The sequence below is a fragment of the Bos taurus genome, chromosome 12 (assembly GCF_002263795.3).
Source record: "Bos taurus isolate L1 Dominette 01449 registration number 42190680 breed Hereford chromosome 12, ARS-UCD2.0, whole genome shotgun sequence".
Classification (NCBI taxonomy): Eukaryota; Metazoa; Chordata; class Mammalia; order Artiodactyla; family Bovidae; genus Bos; species Bos taurus.
In genome coordinates this window covers 75,682,938-75,707,700 of record NC_037339.1, presented here as the reverse complement: position 1 = coordinate 75,707,700, position 24,763 = coordinate 75,682,938, and the positions used below count along the sequence as shown (strand labels likewise).

Sequence of the window (24,763 nt, the reverse complement as noted above, 5' to 3'; positions counted from 1 at the left end):
TATCCCTGTAATCACTTCCCAGTCACAATCTCATGTTCTGGGCAAAGTCAGTAAACTTTTTTCTGGTCTTTTTAGAAAAAATGCATCTAGGATTTTTTCTAATTGGGAAGCAATCCCTGATCCTGGGAGAAAATGTATAAAATACTGAAAAATATAAATGAGAACAAAACTACTCATAGTCCTCCATGCCCTGTCCCTTCCAGATAACTGCCGTCAACATTTCAGTTGACCCCATTCCAGTGTTTCCTCCACGTCTTTTGAATCTCCTAGTGCTTCTTGAACCTGGGTTTTGGTTTGCCTCAGCCTGGGGAGTTTTTGCTCTGAGTAAAGACTGTGTAGGAACATCTAGAATTACCAGTCTGTCGGCATCTCCTGGACTTGGACCTCACTTCCTTTAAAAGCCAGCTAAGCAGCCTGTCCTGGGCCACCTTCCCCTTGTCCTGCCTGGAGAGCTTCAGGCAGCATGTGGGATGCTGGCACTGGGTACCAAATGCTACCAATTCCCGCTCCAAAATGGGCTCTCTTCTATGATTTGCAGGTGAGCCCAGCCTAGCAAGAAACCTGGCTCCAAGACGCTGTCATTTCTTCGCCCAACATTCCTATCTCTTCAGTGAAAATTCATCTGGAAGCCTACTGGACTTGGCGAAGGGGCTCCTCATAACCACCCCACTTTTTTCCTCCAAAATCCTATTGTAGCCGCTATGGAAAACAGTATGGAGGTTCCTTAAAACCTGAAAATAGAGTTACCATATGATCCAGCAGTCCCACTCCTGGGCACATACCCAGAAAAGATGAAAGCTTTAATTCGAAAAGATACATGCACCCCAATAGCAGCACTGTTTACAACAGCCAAGACATGGAAGCAAGCTAAATGTCCACCAACAGATGAATGGATAAAGAAGATGCGGTACCTATATACAATGGAATATTACTTAGCCGTAGAAAGGAATGAAATAATGCCGTTTGCAACAACCTGGATGGACCTGGAGATTAGCATAGTGAGTAGAGTAAGGCTGGCGGAGAAAGACAGACATCATCTGATATCACTTGTATGTGGAACCTAGGAGGAAATGAGACAGTGGAACTTGATTACAAAACAGACACAGACATAAGAAAACAAGTCTACGGTTACAAAAAGAGAAAGCGTGGGGAAGGGGTAAATCAGGAATGTGGGATTAACAGCAGACACTGCTATGTGAAAAATATTAATAGATAAACAATAAGGAACTTCTATATAGCTCAGGGAACTATATTCAACGTCTTGTAATAACCTATAATAGAAAAGAAGTTTTTAAAAAGCCTTTTGGCACTTGGGTTTTCTTGCCGTTTCTTCACTGTTTGGAATTCCATCACCAGCAGATTCACACAAATAAACACATGTCATTCAAAAATCTTCCAGGATAAATCTGATCAATCGATCTTTGTGAGAACTGTTTCTACCTGTGATTCCCCCTCTTACAAATGATGCCACCTTCTCCAGTGGGCAGCGGGGTGAGGGTAGGCTTGTTGGAGGGCATAGGAGAAGTCATGGAGAAGGGAAGGGCAACCCACTCCAGTATTCTTGCCTGGAGAATCCCATGGACAGAGGAGCCTGGCGGGTTACAGTCCATGGGTCACCAAGAGTTGGATACAGCTGAGCAACTAACACACACAGAAGTCATCTTAGATCTGAGGGGAGGCAAGAGAGCCCCTGCTCCGTGGCTGTGCAGGGAAGTCTTGTGGCCCGCCAGGGTGCTCAGTCCCCGGACAGTCATCGCCCTGCCTACACATTGCCCTCGCTCGCTGCAAGAACACAACCTCTCTGGCTGTCCTCCACCTCAGGGTCCCTGCCCCTCAGATGCCCTTGCTGCCCCACAGCTGCTGCCTTCCCGAGGCCCCGGGACTCAAGGCATCCCTTCCTCTGTCTGCCTTCACCCCGTCCCTCGGTGACCTTGACCGACCTCCTCTACGCACTGCTATATGATGACATCCATGTGTATGTCTTCAGCAGAGACTCCTGTGAACTGCAGACACTACCTTGTCGAAGCCCCGGTTGGAAATGGATTAGAATCTGAACTCGGCATGTACCAAGCCCAGGTATTCATCACTCATCGCCCCTTCATGCGAAAAATGAGGTTATGTGTCATGAAGTGGGACTTCATAAACGTTGCTCTAGTTTTAGTTTTGCAGAGCTGGGAAGGATCTGGGGGGGAAAAAAATCTGTCAACTCTCTAGGGAGCGCTGAAACCACAAAGGTCTGTGTGTTCAAAGATCAGCTCGGCAACTCACCAGCGACACGGCTTTGTGCGGGTGCCTCGCGCTGTCTGGCCCTGCCAGCCTCTCGTGGTTGTTGGCAGGAACCTTTGATGTGCCTACAGAGCCTGGCACCTGGTGGGCTGTTAGGGAATGTCCCTTTCTGCCCTGTCCTTGCACTGCCTTGAGGACAGAACTTCAGAAACATCCTGGGGAACCCATGGACCAGCTCTCTGTCCCTACTGGCCCAACAAACTCTTCTCTGTTGCTTCAGTCTGCCCTGACCTTGAGGGTTCCGCATCTCTACACATGAAGCAACCTTGGCCTGGGGTGCCCTGGCCCTACTGCAGCCCTCTTATGGGCCAGGGCTTTGAAATGGGGGTGCTGGTGAGCTGTGGGCTCCTCTGGGGCACAGCCCACAACCTTCCCCCAAGCAGAGGCAGACCCACATGGTGCCCTGTGTTTCCTACTTAGCCTTTGTTCATTCAGAGCTCTTATCACCGTTGGTAAAGGTTGATCTTTTCAAGTTACATCTTGCTTGTGATTTGGTAGAGGATTCACAGAGCACGAAAAGACATGGAAGAAACTTAAGTGCATGTTGATAAGTGAAAGAAGTCAACCTGCAAAGGCTACAAACCACGTGATTCCAGCTAACCACACGGCCGACAGAACACGCACGGCAAGTGTGACTGCTCAGCATGTGATCCGCCAGCATTCTGGAAAAGGCAAAACTGGAGACAATAAAACGATCAGGGGTTGTCAGGGGTTACAGCAGAGGAAAGGCAACTAGGTGGAGCCCAGAGGATTATCAGGGGACAGTGAAAATAGTCTGAAAGCTACCGTCAGGGTGGGTTCAGGTCATCATACATTTGTCAGAATCCAAGAGTGAACCCTAATGTGAGTGATGGACTTGGGGTGATCATGACTCGTCAGTGTTGCTTCACAGTATGGCAGTGTCCCACTCTGGTGCAGGATCTCCACCTGCGGGGCAGGGGCTGTACTTGTAGGGGCATAGGGAGGAAGTACATGAGAGCGATCTGTGCTGTCCACTCAGTTATACCGGGAACCCAATGCTACTAAAAAGTAAAGTCTGTTATTTCTTCTAATTCCCAAAGTTGCCAAGTCAAACATGTAAGAAAAAAAGAGGTACAGTTAAAGAAGTCTGACTTCTATGCTTGTCCCTCTGGTCTTTCCTACTCCCTAAAGAAAACCAATCTTAAATGTATTGGATGATCCCATTCATTTCTTCAGTACAAGACAAACACACCCCCACCCTTCGTCCGCTTCCTTAGACAGGTAGCAACCTGCCCTGCCCACCTCCCACTCTCTCTGAGGATGTCTCTGTAGTTCTTGAACAGGTAACTTTGTATCCTGCTGCTGCTGCTAAGTCGCTTCAGTCATGTCTGACTCTGTGCGACCCCATAGACGGCAGCCCACCAGGCTCCACCATCCCTGGGATTCTCTGGGCAAGAACACTGGAGTGGGCTGCCATTTCCTTCTCCAGTGCATGAAAGTGAAAAGTGAAAGTGCAGTCGCTCAGTCGTGTCCGACTCTCAGCAACCCCATGGACTGCAGCCCACCAGGCTCCTCCATCCATGGGATTTTCCAGGCAAGAGTTCTGAAGTGGGGTGCCACTGCCTTCTCCAACTTTGTATCCAGAGACTTGTTTTTGTTACTAGTGAAGCACAGGTGTTTTCCCAACTATCGAAATACCATCTTGTTTATCTCTCAGAGCAATAAAAGCGAATAGCGCATTTTCAAATAAGCGGGCATCCACGTAGGCACGTTTCGCTGTCTGTGGCTTTCTGTCTCACCTCTCTCGTCCGGCGGGGCTGAGATGCTGGCTATGGGATGGACCAGCCCTGGGCCTGTGCCCTGTCCTGTCCTTCCGAGCGCTGATGAGTGCTGAGTCACAGGCTGCTCGTCCATCCCCGTCTAAAGCCCCTGCACGCCTCCTAACCCCGCGGATAACAGGAGCAAAGTCCCCTTGTAAAGAAAGTCTGTTTTCTGCTGATTTCTATGAATTGCCCTCCGGCCTCTCAAGGAAGCTCTCTCAGATCTAGGGTGAGCAGCGCCGGTTCCCCCAGGCAGGCTCACACCTGTTCCGGAGGTGAGGCCCCTGTGTGCAGAGAGCAGGTGTCCTCTCCCTGTCCCCACACCCACCACACCACACATGGGGGTCCCTTTAATCGTGCAAATGCAGCTTCGCCCAGTCTTTGCTGGGGGTGGGCAGGCTGCTGCCCACGGCTCTGGTAAAGGCAGGTTGACCCTGGACTTTATACCTTTAAAAGGATACTTTGACCAGCTCTGGAGTCATCTCTTCGGGGCTTAGTGGCATGTGTGTCTTGGTGTGGGCTTTCGATCACAGAAACTTGGACTCAGGGGAGTCTTTGACAGTCATCTACCCAGTGGTTCTCAGCTGGGTTAACAGCTTTGGTTTGGTCCCCAGGGCACATCTGGCAAAGTTGGGAGCCTTTTTTCAGTTGTCACACTCGGGGGTTGGGGCTGCTTCTGAAATCTCGCGATCAGAGCCCAAGGATGCTGCTGAGGGTCTGCGCTACACAGGGTAGACCCCACGACAGGGAATTTCCCCACCCAGCCATCAGTGGTGCAATGTTGAGAGGCCTTGATCCGATTCCTTGTTGGTCTTGGTCTGGTCTGCACACCAGCAGCCTCAATGAGCACGTGGAGCTTGTTGGTCCCCCACCCGAACCCCTGAGTCAGAATCTATGTTCCAACAAGATTCATCTGTCCAGTGAGGTCTGGGAATCGCTGCTCTAGCAACCCCCAATCTCCCACCCAAAGTAGCAAAAGTCAGACCTCCCACCAAAACGCAGTGCTGAAGACAGCTGAAGTTGTCTCAATAGCCAGCTCTTTTAATATCTTCAAGACATTTATTTTAAGGAACGACTTAGCCTAATGAAATTCTATGTACGCACCATATGACCTGTGGAGGCAGGTACCACCATCGTTTCATCTCAAGATAGGAAGATTCCACAAACCTTTCTGGAGCGTGTTCCAGGGTTTTGAAGCTCCTCCATTAAGGCTTTTGATCGGCGCATCTCCTGGTCGGTTACAGAGGACGCAGCTTTGAAACCCTCCACCCAGCCAGCCCCAGTTGTTGCCTGAATATCAGAGTAACCTGCCTGGAAAGCAAGCTTCACCGGAGCAGAGAGGGGGCTTCTTCTCACTGTGTCTCCTGGTCCTGAGCGCAGTGCCTGGCGGGCGGCTAGTAAATGGTCCACGTGTTGGATGAACGGAATTGAAATTCAGTGGGGGTGAGAGTCGGGGGAAGCAGGGTGAGAGAGGGAGGGAGGGAGGCTCCCTCTGCAAGACACTGAGGACGCTGACGCAGGCGTCCAGGAGAACAAAGCCCCCGCAAGTACAGCCTCACTGCGGTCACCCCCACCGCTCACAGGGGCCAGGAAAGCAGTGAGCTAGCAGGACTGGTCAGCTCCCTCCAGTCCCCTCTCAGGCCTGAGGATTGTTTCAGAATGTTCTTCCATCCAGGAGTCATCAGCTTGAGCCTGCACTTTCTCCCTCTGTACCCACAGCAGCACACCACTTCCGGAAGGCCCATCTCTGTGGACTGGCCAGGGGCGCTAGGCAAGAATGTGAACCTGACCCTGAGCGGTCTGCCCACTCCCGGTTCCCCTCCCATGAACACTCGAGCGGAAACCTGAGGGCTGGCATTCCGTCGCAGTAACAGAGCTGTCGCCACGATGATGCCTGTCACTGTGCTGATAAAGCGTCTGCCCAAGTGCTCTGTGCTTATCTTGTTACTCTTCACCGCTTCATCCTGAGCTGCACGACAGGAGGGGGTTCAAAGGTACAGTGATTTACTGGCAGAGGCAAAGGCAGAACCGAAACCCCAAATGCCCCCAGCCAGTGCCCCCTGAGCCGTGCAAACAGCAGTCATTCACAGGCTGCTCAAGAGATGATAAGGTGAGAAAAGACAGCCCTTTCCTCGTAATACTGACTTTAACAAGTTGAACTAATTTATGTATATTTCACATCGTTCCAGAAGTAATTTCAAGTGGCAGGTGGAAGGTGGGTAGAAAGAAGATAACCAAGCCAGGAACATAAAAGAGAGGCAAGAATGGGGCTGAGACGAAATTATATGTAAAGACCTGAACAGCTTCCTGCTGGTTCCCGTGGTAAAGAATCCGCCTGCCAATTCAAGAGATCCAGGCTTGATTCCTGGGTCAGGAATACTCCCTGGAGAAGGGAATAACTACCCACTCCAGTATTCTTGCCTAGAGAATTCCGTGGACAGAGGATCCTGGTAGCCTACAGTCCCTGGGGTCACGAAGAGTTAGACACAGTGAATAACACTCCAAGACCTAGACATTTGCCCACAGGGAGGCACACACACTTGGCATTTTAGTTGCCACTGGGAAAAGAAACTCAGGTTGATACATGGCAGAAACCAACACAGCATTGTAAAGCAAATATCCTCCTGTTAAACATAAATAAGAAAAGAAAAAGAGACTCAGTTTTCAGTAAGTGAGTAAAGCAATTGCCAAAGGAAAACAGAAGCGGTCCTGAAACCGAAATAGGACCTGAAGTTCTCCTTAGTGTCCCTAAAGAAGGGCCACCTCAGCAACAAGCTTCCAGTAGACCTTGTGTATCAAAAATCAAAGGCAGCACACGGGAGAGCAGCCCAACAGGAGGGGTTCTGTGAGGGGTGCACCACACGGTCCCACACGCATCCCTGCAGGGCTGCTTCCTTCCAGGGTGGACCTGAGTCCCAGAGTCCACCTCTGCTCACGACCACCACCCCGCTCCCAGCATCCTGCTCTCAGCCTGTGACCCAAGGCTCTCAGTCTCCTAACTTCTGAGAACGGCCCTTCCTTAGACTCTGTCTTCCCAAGGGCTCCAGCGTCCCTCCTTCCCCATCCATCCCCGCCAGAAACAAAAGCATGGCCAGCATCCCTCCAAAAGAAGACCCTATACCCATTAATAGTCACTCCCCGCCCCCTCCTCCCTGCTCCTGGCGGCTGTCAATCGACTTTCTAACTCTATGGATCTGACTATTCTGAACATTAGTAGATGTATATCCATATAATATGTGGCCTGCTGTTTCTGGCTTCATTCACTTTGCATCATGTTTTCAGGGCTCATACATGTTCTAGCGTGGGTCGTTCCTTTTTATGGCTGAGTAATATCCCACTGTATGGATATACCACATTTTGTGTATCGTTTATCGGGTCATGGACATTTTGGGTTGTTTTTGGCTATTGTGAATGATGCCTCTATGAATATTTGTTTACATGTTTCTCTTTTTTCAACTCTCTTGCAACATCCCTAGTAGTGGAATTGCTAGATACAAGACTGAATATAAGTGGCTAGAGGCAGGCATCCTTGGCTTTGTTTCTGATCTGAGGGGAAAGGTGGCCTCCATCAAGTTGAAGTTCCTTCTAGTCCTAGTTTGTTGAGTTTTTAACATGAAAAGTTGTTGGATGTTGTCGAATGCTTTTTGCTGTGTCTGTTGAAATAATATGGTTTTGCTCTTTATTCTAATAATATGGTGTGCTACATTGATTTTTGTATGTTAAATCTTGCATTCCTAGGATAAATCCCACTTAGTCACGCATAATCCTTTTTAGTTGTTGCCAGATTCAGTTTGTTAGTATTGTTGGGAAATTTTCTGTTATTCACAAAGGATTTGACGTTTTCTGATGATGTCGTTATCTAGTTTTGGTATCAGGGAAATACTGCCCTCGTAGAGGGGCTTCCCAGGTGGTACTAGTGGTAAAGAACCCACCTGTCAAGGCAGCAGACATGAGACGTGGGTGCGATCCCTGGGTCTGGAAGATCCCCTTGAGGAGGTCATGACAGCTCACTCAGCATTCTTGCCTAGAGAATCTCATGGACAGAGGAGACTGGCGGGCTACAGTCCACGGGGTCTCAAAGAGTCGGACACAACTGAAGTGACTTAGCACACACACCCGGCCTCATAGAATAAATTGGGAAGTGTTCTACTTTTTCTCTTCTGTTTTTTAAAAGAGCTCGTAAAGATTTGGCATTAATTCTTCTAATGTTTGGTAGAATTCACCCATAAGGTCATCTGGGCCTCCGTTTTCCTCTGTGAGAAGTTTCTGTTCGCTCATGCAGTCTCTTTATTTGTTATTGTTGTCTAGTTACTCAGTCATGCCCAACTCTTTGTGACCCCATGGACTGTAGCCTGCCAGGCTGCTTGGTCCATGGGATTTTTCCCAGGCAAGAATACTGGAGTGGGTTGCCATGTCCTCCTCCAGGGGATCTTTCTGACCCAGGGATCGAACCTGCGTCTCCTGCTTTGCAGGTGAATTCCTTTACTGCTGAGCCACCAGGGAAGCCCTTATTAAGGGCTATTAAGACTTTCTATTTCTTGTTCAATCAGTCTACCAGTTGGTATCTTTCTAGGAATTTGTCCTTTCATTTAGATTATCACTTATCAATTTAGATTATTGAATAGTTGACATTTAACTATATATTATCTGTATATGTTATAAACCCAACAATATAATGCTACAGTTATTGATTTACATAGATTTTTAAAGAAATTAAGAGTAGAAAAGTAAAGAAGTCTACTTACACAGTGTTCTATATTTTGTATCATATTTTATGTTTCCCCTTGAATTATTCCCAGCACTCTTAATTTTTCATGTTACTGTCTGGTGTCATTTCCTTTCAGCCTAAGGGGCTTCCTTTAGTATTTCTTGTAAGGCAGGTTTGCTGGCAACTAAATATTTCAATCTTTGTTTAACTGGAGGTTCTTTAATGCATTTATCTTTTGAAGAATAATTTTTGCTTCTCAAATCTGCTATTAAGCCCATTTAGTGAATTTTTCATTTTGGCTATTGCTCTTTCAACTGTAGAATTTCCACTTGTTACCTGGTTATAGTGTCAATTTCTTTATTGTTATTGTCTTATTTGTTAAGTCACTATCATCATATTTTCCTTTAATTCTCTAAACATGGTTTCCTTTAATTCTTTGGACACAGCTATAAAAGCTGCAGAGCATTTTTTTTCTATGAAATTCAGTCTCTGGGCCCATTCCAAGTCAGCTTCTGTGGACTGTGTTCTCTTAAGTTTGGGGTGGAGGGGGAAACTTTACTGTTACTTCACCTGTCTCATACTATTTTGTTGAAATTGGACATTCCACATACTATATCATTGTGACTCTGAATTCTGGTTATTATCCTGAGCCCCATATGTCATTTCTATTTTTTAGGGAATTGTCTATTTCATATATATTTTAAAATTTATTGCTACATATTCATTAGAATATCCAAAATTTCTTTTTAATGTTAAAATTTACAAGTACAACAATAAAATTGCTTTGAGTTTAAAATAGTATTTCATTACTTTTTAAAAGGTGCCTTTTTAAAAGAGATTATAAGGCAATTTTTGATATATCTATTAACAAAAAAATTCAACACCAACAAAATATGAATAGGAAACCTCTGTTTCTTCTAATTTGGTAAGTTATCTAAGATAAACTTTTAGGCTTACAGAACCAAGGTACAGAATGGTATGTATAGACTGCCACCATTTATATAGGTGCTAACATTTGTTTGTTTGAACCTAAATTATCTCTGGAAGACAGTTTGGCTATTGAGAAGAGAAGCAAGTAGCTAGGGAATAGGATAGGAAGAAAAGTTTGTACTTTTTAAAAATATTAGTTTGAACTATAATATTTAAAAAGAAATTTTGAATAGTGACTTCTAGCTGTTGGGGCTTCCCTGGTAGCTCAGACAGTAAAGAATCTGCCTGCAATTCAGGAGACCCACGTTTGATCCCTGGGTTGAGAAGATCCCCTGGAGAAGGAAATGGCCATCTACTACACTCCAGTATTCTAGCTGTTAAAATAATGAACATCTAACAAGTACTTATAACAGGCAGGCATTTGTTAACTCATCGGGTCCTTACAAGTAATGCTCTTAGTAAGACATAAGCCCTGTGTGAAGCTCCATTTTATAGATGAGTAAACTGAGACACAGAGGCCTCCGCAGAGCTGGGTGTCCAAGCTGTCAAAGCCAGTGAGCAATTTCCAGGCCCAGGCTCTTAAGATCCCATGTGACACGTGGCTCTTTGTACAGCTTCCCCTTCCCCATGGGCCATGTAAACGCAGAAGAATCACCCCTTAGTGTACATAGCCTGTCCCACAAGATTGCAAATCCTACACCCGGGAGGGCTTCTCATTTTTAGTATTATGCACATAATGAAAGTGAAGCTTAACCACTCAGTCGCGTCTGACTCTTTGCAACCCATTGGATTGTTGCCCACCGGGCTCCTCCATCAGTGGAGTTCTCCAGGCAAGAATCCTGGAGTGGGTAGCCATTCTCCAGGGGATCGTCCCAACGCGCACTGCAGGCAGATTCTTTACTGTCTGAGCTAGCGGCAAGGCCCATTCACATAATGAACACTCAGTAAATATTTCTGAGCAAAAGAGTGGATCCTGCTCAGGGCATTTTTTGTGCCCTGGGTATAAAATGGGCTTCCCTGGTGGCTCAGACAGTAAAGAATCTGCCAGCAAGGCAGGAGAACAGTAATATTTCCTCAGGTCACCCTGAAAAGCCCATTAAACACATTTCCAAACATCAGAGACCCTAAGGTGCAACTTAAGAGTCAATTTAAAGCAAAATCTCTGAAGCCTCTAGCACCCATCTCTGAGCCCCCAGCCTTCTCTTAGAAATGTAGCTTGTGTACTCACAGCTCAGGCCGTTCATGTATGTGGGCCATGTGTGCAGTATTACAAACCACCCTGTCCTCCCTCTTGTCCTGGCTGAGGCTCAGAGGCGTCTCGCCTGCCTCTGCCCATCTCCTTCCCCATCTCCTTCCCCTGCTCCCTGCCCTGGTGAAGTCCAAAGTCACAGAGATTATCTAGATGAACACTGCAAACCATCCCTCACTGGCTCTAAGACACACGTTTTCCTATTGAAACCTCTCTAAAATCAGATACCTCCTGCAGCCAGCGATAAGAAAGCCTTGTGTCATCATTTAGTCATTGTTTTCTTTCTTAGTGATCCGTGCAGCTTCTCAGGGTAGTTGGGAGCTTAGCTCTGGTGAAATTGGCGGTGGGGGTGGGGGGAAGGGTGTGTACCAAAGGACAGGCAGAAGTCTATTTCCTCTAAGAGCTGCTGCTCAAGTCAGTTTTGATTCTACACTCAGGTTTTGGATATTCCAGAGTCACGCCATGAATCGTAATGTGAAGACAGTACCTGGATAGCCCTTGTTATACGCCACACACTGAATGGAGACCACCTCTCAGCCCGGCCCGATCCATCCCTCTGTTTAGAGAGAGGAAACGGAGGAGCAGACAGCTCGAGTCTCCAGGCAGCCACCTGTGTGGTCGGTCTGCCCTTCTCTTAATGAGAAGAGCATCTTCTTGGGGCTGAAGGTAAAGAGCTGCACTCCTCCAAGCCCTCCAGCCTGGGGGCTCCCTTCCTCAGCCTCACTCAGCCATCACTCCAGCAAACGTGCCTGGTTTACCAGCTGTCCTGCTGTTTCCAGCAACTTGAAAGCCGAACCTGAGGACACGCGTAGCCGTCACTGTGCGCTTTGCAAAAACACTGTATGGGCTGCATCTGGGGTGGAAGTGGAGGCCGCGGACCGGTGCAAGGTCAAGTGTCAGAGGGTGAGAAGGACTGAGGAAGAAGCAGGCACAAGGCGGCAGGCCAGCTGCAGAGGGGTTCTCACCCCAGTGAGCAGGCGGCCACTACCGGTCGTCGGCTGTTGGCTATGTGCCTGTAACGTCCTGAGTGGCCAGCTCACGTCAGTAAGTGTTCACGGCAGTCTTGGAAACATTCCCTAAAATCAGGGTGACGTGAAATATTCTCCTTACATTGATGAGATTTCATTTCACATTCAGTATATTTGGTTCATTGCTTTCACGCACTGCAAGGAAGACTCTTTCTGGAAGACAGTTTGGCAACGCATATAAAGAAGGCCTAAAATTGTTTCCGTACCCTTTGACCAAGAAATTCCAATTTCTAGAGATTTGTACTGGAGAGATCACCACTGGAGAGACATAAATACTTCTGTCCTAGAGTGTTTACTGCCGGGTTGTTAAAACAACCCCAAACAAGACACCAGCCTAAAGGCCCAAATAGAAGACAACAACCTAATCATGGTGCCTCTTTACAATGAAATACTGTAACCCTTAAAAAATCCTTTAAGACAACTTAGCGACATGGAACAATGTCCATGATAGAAAGTCGAGTGAAAAGGTTATAAAACAACATGTATGATATGATCTGATGTTGCAAAGTTCATTAACTTATACACGAAAAAAGTCTACAAAGAAGTACAGCCAAATATTAACATAATGGTCTCTAGATTTTTTTCCTATAAACTTTTCACAATTTTTCAAAATCTTTTATAATGAAAATGTATTAATTTTACCTTCAGAGGGAGAGAAAAGCTAAATAACACTAAATGTCCCCTTGATTTTGCTGACACAGGAGTAACTTTCTTATCTTCAAAAAGGAAGTTAGCTCTTCTTGGGAACTAGGTTTAGAGATACAGTTTTTATGGTTAAAAAGAGAATGTCCTAGGACTTTCCTAATGGTCCAATGGTTAAGACACCACACTTCTGCTGCAGGGGACACGGGTTCAATCCCTAGTCTGGGAACTAAGACCCCACATAGCATGTGGCATGGACAAAAAAATAGAAAAAACTTTTTTAAAAATTAAAAGAGAATATGCATTTACTGTGGAGAGCAAACATTACCTACCAAACAGACTAGGCTCGGCACAGCATATCTAATCTCTGCAGATTCCACTGTGTCCTCACTGACAGTAACACAGTAGGATCTTAGGACACAGTTTCCTGGACGATGAGAAAAAGGAGTATTACTTGGTCTTTTTTTACAGATAAGAAGACTTCCGTATAGAGAAAACTTTTTCCCTCCAGGCTTATTGGTTCAATAAAATCAAAAGTAAGACTTATTCTTTGAGTAGTTGCTTGTAGGATATCCAGAGAGTAAAATCCCCAGAAGTAATACAATACCCTGATGTTTGTTCCAGAAAACCTTGTTTTCAGAGATCAGTAACACGTTAAGTTAATGGCAGCTGTTTTTCTTGTCTGATCATAGACTCCCATGTTGAAAGGGCAAGCATACTTTATGGTTTCATGCTGTCCCCACGGAAGTGGCGTAGTTCACCTTGCTAATAAGTAGGATCATTTTAGGGAACGTTGTTTCCATGGTAATGAATGAATGAAATCTATTCACCGAAAGATAACTGAGAAATTACGGCAAAAGGACCGATGGTGAGCACAGAATCCACTTAAAAATAAGGTTGAGAGGAAAGCAGAGTTGAGAAAAAAGTTACAGGGCAGAATGTACATGTTTTTTGCTTTGAGAAGCTAGAAAGGACGCACCTGATAAAGCTCACTGGGGAAGGGGACGTGGAAAGCAGAGTAAGCTTGTTGATTGCTCACCTATACTAGCTGGGAATCCAGAATATCCCTTAAAGGGACAAGTCAAGTAACAACTATAAGTGTCTGTATCAGTACACAGGGAAACACTAAGCAAGAGACCACCACTAAATCCCATGGTGAAGGAAAGAGATGAAGTAAGAAGAGAAACATTTTAATGTTGTTTCACATAGTCAGGAAGGATAATATCAAAATAGATGACTAAGTTCGTCAAGGCTGTATATTGTCACCCTGTTTATTTAACTTCTATGCAGAGTACATCATGAGAAACGCTGGACTGGAAGAAACACAAGCTGGAATCAAGATTGCCGGGAGAAATATCAATAACCTCAGATATGCAGATGACACCACCCTTATGGCAGAAAGTGAAGAGGAACTCAAAAGCCTCTTGATGAAAGTGAAAGTGGAGAGTGAAAAAGTTGGCTTAAAGCTCAACATTCAGAAAACAAAGATCATGGCATCCAGTCCCACCACTTCATGGGAAATAGATGCGGAAACAGTGAAAACAGTGTCAGACTTTATTTTTCTGGGCTCCAAAATCACTACAGATGGTGACTGCAGCCATGAAATTAAAAGATGCTTACTCCTTGGAAGGAAAGTTATGACCAACCTAGATAGTATATTCAAAAGCAGAGACATTACTTTGCCAACAAAGGTTCGTCTAGTCAAGGCTATGGTTTTTCCTGTGGTCATGTATGGATGTGAGAGTTGGACTGTGAAGAAGGCTGAGCGTCGAAGAATTGATGCTTTTGAACTGTGGTGCTGGAGAAGACTCTTGAGAGTCCCTTGGACTGCAAGGAGATCTAACCAGTCCATTCTGAAGGAGATCAGCCCTGGGATTTCTTTGGAAGGAATGATGCTAAAGCTGAAACTCCAGTACTTTGGCCACCTCACGCGAAGAGTTGATTCATTGGAAAAGACCCTGATGCTGGGAGGGACTGGGGGCAGGAGGAGAAGGGGACGACAGAGGATGAGATGGCTGGATGGCATCACTGACTCGATGGACGTGAGTCTGAGTGAACTCCGGGAGTTGGTGATGGACAGGGAGGCCTGGTGTGCTGCGATTCATGGGGTTGAAAAGAGTCGGACATGACTGAGCGACTGATCTGATCTGAAGAGTATTATATGTAAGATTATAATTATAAATAACCACCTGTACATACATACAAATCTTCCTCCCTAAATATCAGGAGAAACTAAGACCTCCCCAAATACAAAGAGCTAAAAACTCATCAGACTGCACTCTTAGAATCAGTGAACATTATATGAATTGTGTCTCTAAAAAGCTGTTCAAAAATACGGAAAAAAAAAAGAGAGAACCACATAATGAAAACTTTGAGAAACTATGAAAACATAAAATAGGAAATAAAATAATATGACTGAATTAAAATCAGATATCTTTAAATAAGCTTAACTTGCCTGTCAAAGAAAAAAAAAAGTTTTCAGTTGGTTCACAAAGAAAATCTCAACTCTTTGTTGTTTGCAAGAGATACACCTAAAACTAAGTGATTCAGAAAGATTGATATAAAAGGATCTACTAAGTTTCTTTCTTAATTCCAGCTTCTTATAAATGATCCTCACTCTTTCCAACTCAACAAGCATGGTAGTCTGCTAACAAAGTGACCAGCTTTTGATGGTATTTTACAGAATGCTTTCATTTATATTGATGCTATCTCCATTAAATATGTCTGTAACTTGATGAGGCCAGCTATATTGTTACTCTTACAGAAAGGGGCTCCTAGGACTAGATCTTTTATATATTATACCCTTAATTTCCACAACATCACTCTGAATTAAGTATCATTATCTGAGTTTGTTTCATTTGTGGCCAGAATGGTTAAGTAATCTGCTGATTTACACACAAAATAAGCAACAAAGCTGAGACCCCAGATCAGGTATGTCTGACCCCAGAGCTTGTCGGTTTTCCAGCGTGTTCCTAATTGTGATGTCATGAAAGGTTGGGACTGGGAGGGTATGAAGCACTTGAACAGAACCATCGACCCTTAAACACATTTTATACTTCATAAAGTGAAAAAAAAGTGAAAGTGTTAGTCTCTCAGTCATGTCCAACTCTGTGTGACCCCGTGGACTGTAGCCCACCAGGCTACATGGAATTCCTATGTCCATGGGATTCTCCAGGCAAGAATACTGGAGTGGGTTGCCATTCCCTTCTCCAGGGGATCTTCCTGACCCAGTCATCAAACCCAGGTCTCCTGCAGTGCAGGCAGATTCTTTACTGTCTGAGGCACCAGGGAAGCCCAGATGTGGGTGAACAGTAAAAGTCATGCTGATAATTTAAAGTTCTTCTTTATGTAAAATAGTGTTAAATAGCAAATAGTATGAGGGAAACTGTGGCGGGAAAAAATCAGTTTTTGTATTTTCAGTGTCACTTTTGTCCTGCTTTTTGAACAAGAGGCCCTGCATGTTCATTTTGTGCCAGGTCCAAATCCAAAAATTATGTAACTGGCCAAATACACACACACACACATACACACACACACACACACAAATATGTAAACATGACCTTTTGACAATCAGCCGTCCAGTTTGCCAATCCATTTACTCTGTAAATATTTGCAGATTTGGAAATTTCAGTAACATCTTCAACTTCAAAGAAATGCCAGTCCCCAGTTCTCATCATTTCAGCTCAGTTCCATGGTCACACAGCAGCGTGTTTTCCTTTGCCACTGGCTGGCTCTGAGGCCGTGTCCATCACCCCAGGTGTGGCAGGCCCGTCGTGTTTCACTGAGGTGGCATCTCAGTTGCTGTGTGTTGACCTTGCCCAGAAGAGGTGAGAGTCTTGAAGGCTCACCAGCACAAGTAAAAAAAAAAAAGTCAGTAGGTGAGATAGGTTAATAAATAGCCTCTCCAAAAACAGGTTCTAATTCCTGGAATTTGTAGATGTTAACGTGGCTTCCCTGGTGGCTCAGCGGTAAAGAATCTGCCTGCTAATGCCGTGTCGTGGGTTTTACCCTCGGGTTGGGAAGATCCCCTGGAGAAGGGAATGGCAGCCCTCTCCAGTGTTCTTGCTTAGGAAATCCCATGAACAGAGGAGTCTGGCAGGCTATACTCCATGGCGTCCCAAAAGAGTTAGACACGACTTAGTGACAACATTTTGGAAGAACATAGTTTTTATAAAGAACATACTTTTATAAATGTATTTTATGATTAATTTTGAGATTGTGGGATTTATATAATCATTAGAAAGAACTGTGTATAATGAACCATGTAACAAAATGACACTCTCACATTACTCATTTACAATCTGGCTTCTGCCAAACTCACTTTCTTCTGTGCACTTCTGTACATGCAGTTTTCTCCCTGCCTGGCACGTCGATTTGTGCCTTAGGGAAGCTGGTTAATCTGCATTCGGGAGTGTTTTGTACTCTTGTTACTTTCATGCTGTTTACCCAGTGTTTTCTTTTTTTTTTTTTTTCAAGAAATAGATTTAAACAATATAGTGTGAGCAATATTTGAGGATGATAGGTCTGTATAGATATTTGAATTTCATATGAATAATAGATTTTGTATCATTTGAAATATAAAACACAAAAGAAACAGAAAAGCATATGGCCTTAAGATAATGTGATATACAAAAGTTACATTATTAGTGTTTAGAATGGTATGCTTGCCAGTTAGCTTCCTCTTCTCTTCCCTCTCCTGCCTTTTAGCAGACCTAAAATGTATATGTTAGTACAAAGGGCCTAAAGTAGCCAAAACAACTTTGAAAATGCGGAACAAAATTGGAGGACTTCAGTTCAGTTTAGTTTAGTCGCTCAGTCGTGTCTGACTCTTTTCGACCCCATGAACCGCAGCACGCCAGGCCTCCCTGTCCATCACCAACTCCTGGAGTTTACCCAAACTCATGTCCATTGAGTCAGTGATGCCATCCAACCATCTCATCCTCTGTTGTCCCCTTCTCCTCCTGCCTTTGATCTTTCCCGGCAACAGGGTCTTTTCTAATGAGTCAGCTCTTTGCATCAGGTGACTGAAGTATTGGAGCTTCGGCTTCAACATCGGTCCTTCCAATGAATACTCAGGACTGATCTCCCTTAGGATGGACTGGTTGGATCTCCTTGCAGTCCAAGGGACTCTCAAGAGTCTTCTCCAACACCACAGTTCAAAAGCATCAATTCTTCTGTGCTCAGCTTTCTTTATAGTCCAATTCTCACACCCATACATGACTACTGGAAAAACCATAGCCTTGACTAGATGGACCTTTGTTGACAAAGTAATGTCTCTGTTTTTTAATATGCTATCTAGGTTGGTCATAACTTTCCTTCCAAGCAGTAAGCGTCTTTCAATTTCATGGCTGCAATCACCATCTGCAGTGATTTTGGAACTCAAAAAATAAAGTCTGACACTGTTTCCACTGTTTCCCCATCTATTTGCCATGAAGTGATGAGACCGGATGCCATGATCTTAGTTTTCTGAATGTTGAGCTTTAAGCCAACTTTTTCACTCTCCTCTTTCACTTTCATCAAGAGGCTCTTTAGTTCTTCACTTTCTGCCATAAGGGTAGTGTCATCTGCATTTCTGAGGTTATTTATATTTCTCCCGGCAGTCTTGATTCCAGCTTGTGCTTCTTCCAGCCCAGCGTTTCTCATGATGTACTCTGCATATAAGTTAAATAAGCAGGGTGACAATATACAGCCTTGACGTACTCCTTTTCCTATTTGGAACCAGTCTGTTGTTCCATGTCCAGTTCTAACTGTTGCTTCCTGACCTGCATACAGGTTTCTCAAGAGGCATGTCAGGTGGTCTGGTATTCCCATCTCTTTCAGAATTTTCCACAGTTTATTGTGATCCACACAGTCAAAGGCTTTGGCATAGTCAATAAAGCAGAAATAGATGTTTTTCTGGAACTCTCTTGCTTTTTCAATGATCCAGCAGATGTTGGCAATTTGATCTCTGGCTCCTCTTCCTTTTCTAAAACCAGCTTGAACATCTGGAAGTTAACAGTTCACATATTGCTGAAGCCTGACTTGGAGAATTTTGAGCATTACTTTACTAGTGTGTGAGATGAGTGCAATTGTGCGGTAGTTTGAGCATTCTTTGGAGGACTTACACTACCAAATTTCAAAACTTATTTTCTAAAGCTACAGTAATCAAGGGAGTGTGGGATTAGCTTAAGAACAGAAACATAGACCAAGGCAAAAGAAGGGCAGGTCCAGAAACAACCCCTTACATTTATGATCCATTGATTCTTGATGAAAGCTCCACAGCAATTCAATGGAAAAAACAATGGTCTTTTTAACAGTTGGCAGGGAAACGGCAGCCCACTCCAGTGCTCTTGCCTGGAGAATCCCGTGGACAGAGGAGTCTGACAGGCTGTAGTCCTTGGGGTCGCAAAGAGTCAGACATGACTGAGCACCCACACACATTGTGACAATTGGATATCCATATGGAAAAAAAAATAAACCTCAACCTTTACCTCACACCATACAGTAACATTAACTCAAATGGATCATTGACCTTAATGTAAGAACTATAAAAAACTTACAGAAGAGTCATAATAGCAAGTTTTTGCAATCTTGGCAAAGGAAAAGGATATGAATAGCTGTGACAATGAAAGTATGATCTTTTAAAACAAAATTGATAAATTGGCTTCATCAAAATTTGAAACTTTGGCATTTCAAAAGACATTAAAAGATTTAAAAGGTATGCAGTTGACCTGGGAGAAATATTTGCAAATCATATTTCTAATAAAGGACTTATATTCAGAATATATAAAGGACTCACAACTCAATAATGTCAGAATATATAAAGGACTCACAACTCAATAATGAGACCAACACACAATTTAAAAATGGCAAAAATTCAAATAGACATTCCCCCGAAGGATATATACAAATCGCTATTAAGTGCATGAAAAAGTGCTCAATCTTACTAGTTATTAGGAAAGTGGTCATTAAAACTCGACCCGCATACCCCTAAAGTGAAACCTGCCTGTCACCCTCGTTATCAGTGATGTGTTGGCAAATATTAACAATCAGGGGAAAACAGCCCTAATGAACAGCATATGCCAGTGTCCTTGGTGTAAATGCTCCCACCATGGCTGATCCCAAGCCACCCACATGTGGTCTGAAAGTGGAATTGGGAAGAAGTGTTTGCAGTCAGCTCCTGGATCAGGGTGGAGCTCCAGGGCACCTTTGCTCCTTACACACCAGACATCACTAGCCTCTTGGTTCAGAGGAAGGCCCACTAATCCATCTGCCCAACCGCAGGGCAACTCTTGTCAGCTGCCTAGAAAGGTCCACACATTCCTCCATTCTTTAAAGGAACAAATAATTAAAGGCTCACTAGGCATGGGAGGAAACACAGCAACTTAGAAGGGACAAGCCCTGGTTGGGTGCATGAGACTCTGGAGGAGAGCTGAGATAATTTAAGTCTGAGAAAGGGATTTTATCCTGAAATTCCCATTTGGATCCTCACAGAGACTCAAGAAGGTGCTCCATCTTTTAAAAAAAAAAAAAAAAAAACAATAAGGAGCTCTTAGAAATTAAAAATGTTTGTCACTAAATAAAATTTCAACAAATGAAAAATAAAGAAATATCCCATAATGCCAAGAGACAGACAATGTGGATAAAAGAAAAGAGAGGATAAGGACACCTGATCCTAACATCTAACGGTTTTTGAGAAAAGGAGAAGCAAGGAATGGAGAGGAGGAAATAACATAAGACATGATAGAAGAAAATCTCCCAGGGCTCGAGACACCTCCCAGTTAAAAATACTCAGGAAAATGAATGATTAAAAAAACCCACCACCTCTAGACACATTCTCATGAGAAGAGTAAAAACACAGTTTCCAAAGGGAAGCCTACAGTGAAAAAATGGGCTCTCCAGCAACCTGATACTAGAAGATAAGAGGCAATGTCTGTAATTCTGCAGAAAATTGAATTCCAACAAAGTTTATTCAAGTGCTCCCTGGTGGCTCGGATGGTAAAGATTCTGCCTGCAGTGCAGGAGAGCTGGGTTCCATCCTTGGGTCGAGGAGATCCTGTGGAGGAGGGCAAGGCAATCCACTCCAATATTCTTGCCTGGAGAATCCCCATGGACAGAGGAGCCTGGAGGGCTGTAGTCCATAGGGTCGCAAACAGCTGGACACGACTGAAGCAACTTAGCGCGCGCGCACGCGTGCACACACACACACACACACACACTTATTCTAGCAGTAAGAACAAGCTAAAGGCAATTATGAAAAAGAAAAGTGATTCAACAGTTGATGTAAAGCAAACGAAAACATGCCGCAAATGGAACGATTGGTGGGGCTTAGAAAAGAAACCAACATCTGGGACATCCTCCTTGGTACAGGAGTGTAGCAGTGAAACCATGGAGTAAATGTGATCAGTAAATGTGATTAATACCGGGAAAATAGAGTCTATTGTCTGGCTCTACAGTGAACATTTACAATTTTTATTTTTTTATAATTTTTTCAGCTTTTTACTTCTTTTATTTTTGGCTGTGCTGGGTATTCACTGCTGCAAGCAGGCTTTTCTTCATTGTGGTGAGTGGGGGCTACTCTCTAATTGCGGTGCGCGGTCTTCTCATTTCGGTGGCTTCTCCTGTCGCGGAGCATGGGGCTCCAGAGCACGTGGACTCAGTAGTTGTGGTTCATAGGCTTAGTTTCCCCTGGGCATGTGGGATCTTCCCGGACCAGGGGTTAAACCTGTGTCCCCTGCGTTGGCAGGCAGATTCTTAACCACTGGACCACCAGGCAAGTCCCTTAAAGTGAATTTTTCAGTGGCTGCAAGAATTTCCTTGTAAAGAGGCACCATGATCAAGTCATTCCCTTTTATTTGGTCCTTTAGGTTTGGTTTCTTGTTTGAGGCTATTTTAACAACACTGCAATAAACACTCAGTAAACACTTTGGTACAGAAATATTTGTATCTCTCCAGTGAGAGGGTGGCTTGACAAGTAATCCAGGCCTGGACTAGATGCTGGATTCTACCCTAGAAGCCCCAGAATGGACCCAGCTTTGCTAACACCTTGATTTAGCCTCACCAGACCTTTTTTGGACTTCTGACCTCCAAAACTGTAATAAATGTGTATTATTCTGTGCCACTAAGCTTGAGGTAATTTGTTACAACAGCAATAGGAAACTAATACATTGCTTTAAAAAAAAACTAATATTTACTTTTGCTAGTAATTTAGATTTGAGTGGTATAAAATCTGAAAGATAAATGATATGTTATAAAAATACCTGAATTTTCTAAATCTTGCCATCCATGGCATTTGAAATGATGGTATACCTTTATTAATTCTAGGAAATAAAATTGAATAATTAAATGTGAGCAACTTAGACCTGAAAGGTATATATTTATTCACAGTGAATTCCCAAGTCTCCATCATCTATACTGTTTTAGATTTATAGTAATTTACTAAAGGAGGTCATTGGATAAATGGACTTTGACAAATTCTGATATTTGCATAATTGAACATGAAGTGAATAAATGCGGCACTTGTGTCTTACTTGTGTCAGATGATAAACAAGTTGTAATATTATTGGTACAGAAATAAATAATGCATAAGGCATAACCATTTTTGTCTGGCAATTAGGGATGATTTCGGAAAGCGAGTTCTAATGAGGGTTTTTTGTTTTTGTTTTTAATTAAAAGACAAGAGCAGTGAAGAGAGCACACTGGAAGTTATAAGGATCTCTGCTTCCTTTTTTTATTTTGATATATGTCCCAGGGATTCTGTATAATTAATTGGAAGAAGTTTCTCCAAAATGCATTTTTCTAACACTTTCTGAAGCAGTAATATTTCAGATAAGGAAAATGAAAGTGAAAGTCGCTCAGTTGTGTCCCACTTTTTACGACCCCGTGGACTGTAGTCCATGGAATTCTCCAGGCCAGAATACTGGAGTGGGTAGCCTTTCCCTTCTCCAGGGGATCTTCCCAACCCAGGGACTGAACCCAGGTCTCCTAAATTGCAGGCGGATTCTTTACCACTGAGCTATGAGGGCAAAGCTTCCGTCTAGATGGACAGTGTTTGTAATTCCTTGTATCCCCATCACCTGAAACTGTTTCTTGTTCCTTGGTGTGTAAGGAAGGTCAACTTTATTTGAGGGTAACAGTTATAGTCTTTAATTATGTACGTTGGCCTCTCAACAGATGGAGGTGAAGAATTATTTGATAGCTTTTATTTCTCACCTCCCCAAAACGTGATATAATTTTTTATATTAAGAATAATTAGGTTCTTTGGTTGGTTTCTTTCTTTTTTAAAAACACTCTTGTTTTGTATTGGGGTAGAGCCGATGAACAGTGTCATGATAGCTCCGGGTGAACAGCAAAGGGCCTCAGCCGTGCGCATACACGTATCCATTCTCCCCGGTCGGTTTCTTGCTCCGTGTGAAGGAGGACAGGGATATGTCGGTGATGACAGAGATTAGACTCTGCAGCACCCCCCCAGATAAGTGCCCCCCATTTTTCGTTTCTCTCTTCGATGGCCTACAGGGAACACCAGGGTAAGGTCACGTATCCTTGTCTCCCCCAGATCCCCCTTGATTTCCCATAACTTTCGGCCCAGTGACTGGTAGGCCAGGCCATGTTGTGAGGATGAAAGAGGAAACTCTGAGAGGCCGTGACTCGGGCACCTCGGCCACCCCACCCAGCGCCCTGGGGCAGCCAGTCCTGTGTGTGGGAGGCGGCCCGTGTGCTGCAGGTTCCTGAATACGGGGAAGAAACTCATGCCTCTAGAAACTTCTTCTCTCAATTTCACAACTAGAGTTTATTTTAAATAGACGGCTCCTCCCCTCTTCTGTTAAAATGCAGATATTCTGAGAAAAAAGTAGCATTTTAAGGTTTCAGGGACATTTATTTCATCATGTGGGTGAGTTACCAGATTCCTTCCTGAAAGTAGATTTTGATTCCTTTTCTGAGAGGGATTATGAAGACGTCTTAGAAACTATATATGTGTGTGTGTATACATATATATGTTACATATATAAAACATATACTTATAAATTATATATAACATATGTGCCTGTATATATGTGTACATATGTACACACATATGCTCACACATGTATTTTTCAAATGTATACACATTGTTTTAACATGGTACAAGATTGATCCATGTCATTATAAGAATGAGCACGAACAACAAGTATTTGTTGAGCACTTACTACACGCCAGACATTGTGCTTGTAGATGGGGATACAGACGAGCGAGAACAAGACCCCACGAGCACTCGTGGCAATGATTCAGCTCATGAACAACTACCTTCCAGCGGGGAAGAGGCTCTCTCTCCCCCACAATACACATAACACCACAGTCAGCCTCTACTTTGGAACCTTGTAAAGAAAATGAACCCAGCTGTAGAAGGCCAAGCTCCCATCTAACAGGAGAGCAAAAAGTCCCAGCAAGGGAAGGTGACTCACCCAAGGTCACCCAGGGTGACGCCACTGGGCCCTCAGTTCAGTTCAGTTCAGTCGCTCAGTCGTGTCCGACTCTTTGCGACCCCATGAACCGCAGCACACCAGGCCTCCCTGTCCATCTTTACCCAAACTCATGTCCATCAAGTCGGTGATGCCATCCAACCATCTCATCCTCTGTCGTCCCCTTCTCCTCCCGCCTTCAATCTTTCCCAGCATCAGGGTCTTTTCCAGTGAGTCAGTTCTTCGCATCCGTTCGAATCCACTCTTGAATTCATGCAAATGCATAGCTCCCTGACCCAAGAAGATGCTGAGAAAGCAGTCTGGGCTGCTGCCATTGGCCTTTCTTCCTCACTGATACTGTGACAGCCTGAGCCCACCTCTAAGCCAGCATGAGGACTTGCCGAAAGCTTGCATGTCCTTCCACCCTCTACACGTTTCTCCCTCACAGACAAGGCCCCACACCCTAAAATGTGGCTCCATCATTCCCTTGCTTTAAGAAAGAGTTTGATCAGCTATAAACGCACTTGGCTAGTCATTTAGAAGCTCTATAATGGGAGGCATGTTAAAGAAGAGGAAATCGTCTTGTTTTATTTGTATGTATTTCCCAATGAGGTGCTTCCGCAGGATGGGGTCCCAGAAGCCACATGGAGGGGACTTGGTCCAGCAGAAGTGACCTGGGCTGTGAGAGCAGACAGCTGGCTTGAAATGGTGCCATGCCGTGC

The 24,763-nt window shown here is 44.2% G+C and overlaps 1 protein-coding gene across 14 annotated transcripts in view; it reads left to right on the top strand.

The window, feature by feature from the left end:
- DOCK9 (dedicator of cytokinesis 9) overlaps window positions 1–24,763 on the top strand; it is a 323,976-nt gene that overhangs the window by 297,838 nt on the left and 1,375 nt on the right. For 6 of the 14 annotated variants that reach the window (XM_059892137.1, XM_059892121.1, XM_059892127.1 and 3 more), the window contains one exon: window positions 1,988–2,003. The exons of 1 other annotated variant lie outside the window; for it this stretch is intronic. The gene's annotated coding sequence lies outside the window, so the exon portion shown is untranslated. Of the gene's footprint in view, window positions 1–538; window positions 1,394–1,987; window positions 2,083–24,763 lie in introns of those variants that run through there. 7 more of the 14 variants (XM_059892128.1, XM_059892130.1, XM_059892129.1 and 4 more) reach the window with 3 other exon arrangements.